Source organism: Pinus tabuliformis, chromosome X, assembly GCF_031772625.1.
Source record: "Pinus tabuliformis cultivar Carrire ecotype Pingquan chromosome X, CPIR1, whole genome shotgun sequence".
In the NCBI taxonomy this organism is placed as follows: Eukaryota; Viridiplantae; Streptophyta; class Pinopsida; order Pinales; family Pinaceae; genus Pinus; species Pinus tabuliformis.
The window spans coordinates 412,214,752-412,221,998 of NC_142308.1; the positions used below are offsets into that span (position 1 = coordinate 412,214,752).

The 7,247-nt window shown below is 39.5% G+C and overlaps 1 pseudogene; it reads right to left on the minus strand.

The window, feature by feature from the left end:
- Positions 1–847: 847 nt before the first annotated feature.
- LOC149140281 (alpha-galactosidase 1 pseudogene) lies at positions 848–1,343 on the minus strand (annotated as a pseudogene).
- Positions 1,344–7,247: the final 5,904 nt, after the last annotated feature.

A 7,247-nucleotide genomic window follows, 5' to 3' on the forward strand; every position in this document is an offset into this window, starting at 1 on the left:
AGCAGCCTCTCTCTGCTGCAAAAATCGAACTTGTATATCTTCAAAAATCGCCCTATATATACCCTATTACATATTAATTATGATTTCCTAAACATAGGAATCAAAATAATTAAAATTAAAAAGAAAACCAAATATGTGCTACAGTCAAATTACATGAATTAAATTATAACTAAATAATCTAATTAAATCTCATAAAAAAGAACAATAGATTCGCTGCCACAAGTCGAAATGCCTACCAAAATTTGTTTGGAACCATCGCTAGAAATCTAGAATGTTTTAACAATTGTTCATTTTCAAGCCTACAAACTCTGCCACCATTCCTAGAAAGATTTGAATAATGCCACATCTCTTTCAAAAATTCAATTGACTGCCACCTTGCACCCCCCTGCACCAATTTTGGAGTTGTTTGATCAACCTATTGTTCTTGTTCCTCCTTGGATGTTCTCTTTCTGCCATTTGTACCCAGAATTCTGTGAGCTATACAATAACTGTAATGTCATCCATACAAATTCATACTCTAGCCATAACCGATATAATTAATTTCAGCACAAGCATCGCGAGGATCATCAAATTTGGCAACCATATCAACCATCGTTTGACTGGAGATAAACTCAAAGATTCCATCACAAGCAATAGAAAGGGGTAGGGTCACTAGATAAATCCACTACAACAAGATCCTTTCCATAACCACGGATTTGCTACAATCGTCTGACCATTTCCATAGATTTAAAATGCTACCAGCATTCTATGTCACCTCTGAAGACAAATTTTACAAACTCAACAAACCTGTGCGTACATACCAATAATGATTGCGTTCTAAGAATTACTCTTTCACTTAGACATTTAATCAAACAACTGGTTTGTTGTCATCATTATACTGGTTGTCGTATTTTAAATAGTTCACCCCCCAATCAGCAAATGTCGCAGCGTCGATTTCCTCGTGTCCCAAGGAATCTGGTTGTCTTTTTGCCCAGGTAAAGTGTCCTGCATCTGAATATATCCCAAGCTTGAGACCTTTGCTGTGTACATAATCAGCAAGGACTTTGATACCAGATGGGTAATCTTCCATCTTTATCTCACTTGAGTTCCCCCCAACAATCATCTATATTGACATATTCATAACCAAGTTTACTGAGCCCAGTTGAGATCAATGCATCAACAGTTTCTTTGATTACTTTCTCATTGATATCGCAACCAAAATGATTCCAAGAGTTCCACCCCATGGGAGGTGTCCTACCCAACTCATTGTCCAGCAAACTTCTTGGATTAGAGCCAGCATGAGTGAAAGAGCAATGTGAGGCCGAGGCCAAGGAGAAGAAGAAAACAAGTGACATGAACGCCATGGTTTTTTGTTTCTGGAAGGGAAGAGAAAGAGAAATTACGATTTGAAATCTCCTAATATAGAACAGGTTGGCCAACGTGTAGTCCTTTTGGTTGTACTCCAAATTTATGAAACTAATCGAAAAGAGTCCATTAGCCGATGGCGCACGCTGAGTTTTGTTGGGAGCCCTTTTGTGATAGAGAGTCCTCCTCGGTATTTGTCTCTATTTGCTGCAACTTTCTGTCATTGATAAGAGAAACAATAGCCTGAGCCTTCCTTCTAACATTTTTTCCTTTTCTAAAGCACACCCATGATCATGAAAATTTCTAGTGGCACTGCAATATCTACCATCTTTGATCCATGAGGGCCCCAAGGCTCACTACTCGTTGCATCAAGGACCTTTTTCTCAATTCCGGGCACCTTCAAAATTTTTATATAGGATGGCCCTACGCGCAGCGCCATAGTCCAGAAGCACAGCACCACAGCCAGGAGCACAGCGCCACACTCCAGATTGGCTTGGCTTTTAGTTTTTTGACTTGGCTTCAATGTTTTGACTTGTGTGTGTTGTGGATGTAGGGGCGCTGAGATTTGGAGCTGAGCTGGGCCTTCGGTTCTCAATTTTTGATGCAGGGCATATGGAAACAGAGCAATGTCATCCCAATCAAATGCTTGGATGGTCTGAAGTCTGACTCACAGCTCATAGAAATCCCAAAAGTGTGTGGAGCCTTTAAATCTTTGACTTTGCTTTCAGAAATGGTGTACCAATTATCCAGCTTTCCAGATTATTCTACGCAAGAAAACTTCAAGGAATAACATAAATATATGGAATGCACAATGCTATTGATTAATCTCATCTGATATTGCAGCCTCTTTCCTTGTTTTTCAATTGATTTCTAATGATATATTCTCAGTCATTTCATTTTCTGCATTTCCATATTTCGTAGAAGATGATCTTAATTTGTTTATTTCGCGTTGCAATTATTCCCCTTTTGATTAGAAAGATCGCTTGATTTGATTGAAATCCATGGTGTCTGTGCATTCCCCTGAATTCCAATTTTGTTAGATGCTGGGAGAGCATCAGTTCTAGTGCCATCATTCAGACCAAAACATTAATGGTTGCCTATTGCAATATTTTCAACATCTGAACATACTGATGCCATAATAGAAACCTCTGAATTTGCAACTTTATTTTGTTCTAGTATCATGGATTTCATGGAAGAATGATTTATAGGGTTTCAATAGGCATAGCCATCTCGCCAAAGGCTTTTAAAAGTATCCATGTCTTCCTCATAGCCATGCACTCTGCGATTACTTGCAAAAAGGACCCCCAATGAGGAGATCTATGGGACCCTCTGGCAAAACATGTCATGTATTCTTTGAGTTGATAAGCTTGGAAGAGATGTAAGTAAGGATGACAGCAAAGACTAAATGAAAATCTATAAATCTTCAAGTAATTCTTCTCTAGAACCATGAGACCAGCAGCTATAAACCAACCTTTCACCAACAATATCCCTATCAACAATGTATAGTTCCCTCTGCACGAATTCATGGATATGTCTTTCAATAAAAGTGGAGAAACAAGTTCGCCATATGTTGAGATGAGGATTAGCAGCATAGCAATAGACTTCAACTTATATGTTCTCTTCTTCTCTATCAAAATACCTCTGCTGACATCTCCTAGCTTCCTTAAGATCATTAAACACATGAACTGCTACATGGGGAGACCTTTTGAGTCAATCATTCATTTGGTCATATCTTTTGAACCAGGAGATGGTTTTGGGAGTGCGATATATAGTTGGAAAGATTTTTCCAAGCTGTTTTTGATGGAAACATTTACGACATGTTTTGCACTGAAGATCATGTGCAAAACATCTATCAAAACCAGACATAGTAAGAGCCCATGTTGATCCGTGGTGACAGGGTGCGAATACTGGAACTAACATGGTCACCACCTTAAAAAGGTCATGATGTAATACTTGATGGAACTATGTCCTAGGAACCAATTTTACTGCAGACAATTTCAATGGCCTGAGATGTTCAATGGTATGAATATCGCATGAGTCAAAGGTTTCAAGTAAAGAAATCTAACCCTAAGTAGCAAGATAGTGCACTTTTCAGGAAATACGTCAGCATTTTTAACAGTTGTTGGAGGATGTTGCCATGAAAAACACTACAGAAAAGATACCAACAAAAGGGCATTGTGAAGAGGTGGTTTTCAGTAGCAAAGAGGTGCTTCATTGACAAGATGAAACTAACATCTTGAGTGCTTTTCCCAATGCTATTATGTGCATTTGTATGCTATTATGCACATTAGTTACAACAGTATGGGGACACTATATCTTGTCTGAGCATAGAAACATCTAAGGCACTGAGAACCACTATATTATGACCTCCTATGGTAGATATGACAACATCCTATTTTGAAACTTGCCCAACATTAGAACCCTGACATGATAGAAAGTGGATATATGGTGGATTATCTATTCCATAAGGAATAATGACAGGGAACTTATACATAGAATGTTGCTTGCTCATTAACTAAAATTTTACCTTGAGCATTACATGGTTGTTTTTCTCTTTCGAAGCAGAATATGTTTGTGAGTTAATTATTCCAATAATTGATCCTATTTTATTTGATGTTTTATCAGGTATGTTGGCAATTGTGTTGGATTTCACACCCGTCAATGCGAGGCATGACGAAGACCTTTGGATCCTGTTAGTGCACAAGGAATTGAGGATGCCCTGAAATAAAAACATCACGGTAGGATTTGAATAGTGGTCTTGCAATGAACGAGATTCATTATCCTCCAAACTAGCAGCAGTCAGAATCCAGCAGCGAGATGCATCATACTAAACATAGTTAGTTCAATATTTGGGATGCTTTTCTGTTTTTGATGCAGTAGCAGTAGCAGTTGGAGAAGGATGCAGTGGCAAGGCCAATAGCGGCACAGATGCAGAATTTCAGAGGGAGTTGAAGTACAGATGCAATGTTGGTAGTGGTAGGGTCAACAATAGTATAGATGCAGCATTTGCACTGTAGTTGGTGGACAAGATGTTAGACATCAACAATGTAGAAGGAGATGTTACGGAATAGGGTGATGCTCCAGTAGGGTGCATTGCTAGAGCACATTCCTCACTAAGAGGGAGTGTTGATTTTTGGTAGCATCGGATGTGCTCTAAGTCTCAAAATTTGTAGTGAGGGGCTTAGACACATGCATTCTCCAATACACAGAAATTGTTTTGGGAAATTCCACCCAGAGACAGTTTTATTAAAATAATTAATTATTTTTAATGGGTCCCTAAGTATAAACTTAAGAAATTAAAATAATTAATGGGTATTAATCTAAACTATGGGTGAAGCTTCTAGAAGAAGGCAGAGATCAAGTCAATATGATCCTAGCCATTGATTAGAATTTAATATGGGTTGTTGATTGATCGACGAGAGGATTATAAGAGGAGGCTTGATGGGCTCTTGGAGAACACATCAAGTAGAGTTCAAAAGATCGAATTTCTGAAGTGGAGCAGTTGTTGAATAGAAATTCGAAGTGAGCTTTTTGCAGTGAGGGGCAGGGATATTATCCGAGTTGAAATATTTCCTGGTCAGAGAATACTTAGTAGAGAAGGCAGAGAAATATATAGCAGAGGCAGTGCAGAGCCAGTGAGGCTGATGCAGGGCCAAGCAGGACCACATAGAGGCAATGTAGAAGCCTAGAGGGAATCCATAGATTTGTTGGAGAGTTCGATTTTAGAAACTAGAAGCCGAGGTGTGAGTCTGAGAGAGAAAAAGTTTGAATCTCAGAGGCAAATTGATTAGCCGGGGAGAGTGACGTAGTCCCTATATAGTGTGACGCTGGGCTAACGCAGAGGCAACCAGGGTTTGTTCATTCAAGGATTGAATCAGTTGGGATTTCTAGTATAGTGTGAGGTAACCTCACAATTCTCTCTCTCAGTGATATTCTATGTAACTGGATTGTCGGGAAGGCATCTAGAGATTGTATTCAAAAATCACTACTGCTCGATAATAAAAACCTTCAGTGTTGTTGCACTGGTTTTCCCGCATTGGGTTTTTCTAGGGACATTTGTCCAAAAATAATGATGTCATTGTGTTGTATTTTCTTTCTTGCTCAGTGTCTTGTTTCCGCATATAATTTAATTAAGGGAAGCCTACAGTGCATTAGTTTCGATATTTGTTGTAGGAAGTAGTGAATAATTTGTTCAGTAATTAACAAATAGGAGAAACTTAATTAGTTGTTGTAGTAGGGATTTCAAGTTTAGGAATTTTCACATTGCACCCATCATTGTTTGGGCCAAAACCATGGACACATTTCGACATGTGATGGATGAGGATGATAGTACTCATTGAGATGAATTTGACGCATCAAAAAACATCTGATTCTGAGTTGTAGAAATGGAGTTATGAATTTTTGAGAGTTATGTGTGGGCATGGTGGCACAAGGTCAAGGTCGACTTGATGCTAATAAGCCTTATGACAGCTTGTCAAGCCCTATGATGAAGTTTTGTTGGAGCCCTCATATTGGATATCAATATTTAGTGATTAGAGTGTCATTTCACTCATCCAAAGTGAGCAACACAACACAAGAAGAGCTCATTGAAGGAAGGAGACCTATTCTGTATTGGCCACAAGAAAAGGAGGGAAAACAGCGAGGATTTTAGGGCTTGTTAGGGTTGTTTTGGTGACCGAATTGAAATCCAGGAGTTCTGAGGAGAAGGTGTTAAGGTCTGGAGTAATTTGGGCTTGTTTATGGGTGGACTTTCCTCAAACAAGGTTGTCGCAGGCCTGTGGAGCCATTCTAAAAGGGTGTAGGGAATGTTACACCCTATACCGTAAAGGGTGTACGGAATGTTACCCTTCAATTGAATCAGGGGAACATATTGCATTTACACAAAGTTCTATATATACCTAGTGTCTCGACAATGGAAGACAAAGGTTACAAGGTTGCATTCATCGTTGGAAAGGTATGTGTTAGGAAAAGGAATTTAAAAATGTTTTAATCTTGGGTTCAGGGTTGGCACTTTGTATCAAGTTGCAGTAAGCCCATCGGGAACCATGTCGTGTGCCACATCCCTTCAATGTCACCGGAAATCTGCCCATCTTCATTTTAAGGCCCTACCCAATATGAGACAGATGGTGATAGGGATGCCTGAATTCAAAGTAGAGCATGAAGGTACATGTCCAAGATGTACCGAAGGAAATCTTACAAGGGGACCATTCCCCTCATGTAATAGCAAGACCATGGATGTGGAACAACCCGAGGGGTTCTAGATTCAAGATCAAGAATCTCGTGTATGAAGGTTGAAGAAAACTCTCTATAGTTTGAAGCAACGACCCTAGGCTTGGAATGATAGGATTGATAGCTATGTGATGAAGCTGAGATTCACTAGGAGTGAAGCTGATCCAAACTATTGCTTTAAGGTTGTGGATGATAGATCTCTTATTCTAGTACTTTATGTGGAGTACCTCTTTCTGACAGGTACAGGCCCTCTCATTTACAAAAGTAAGAGGGAGTTGGATTTCGAATTTCGAATGGTGGACTGCAAGCCTATGACTACCCCGATGGAGCCTAACTTTAAGAAGTTATGCGGTAGTGTTGTCGGACCTGATTTGGGAAATGCCTCTGAGTTTCATCAACTCATAGTAGCATTGATGTTCTTGGTGAACTCCCGTCCAGATATATGTTTTGCAGTTAGCATGTTGAGCCAACATATGGCTGAGCCTCATCACTCACATTGGATTGGTGCCAAGAATCTTCTGAGATATCTTTGGGGCACAATCACTCATGGACTGAGATACACTGCTAGAGTTGTCAGGCTGCATTGTTATTCTGATGTTGATTGGGCAAGCAGTGTGGAGGATTGCAAAAGCACTTTTGAGTGTTGTTTCTCTTTGGGTTCTGCTTCGATATCC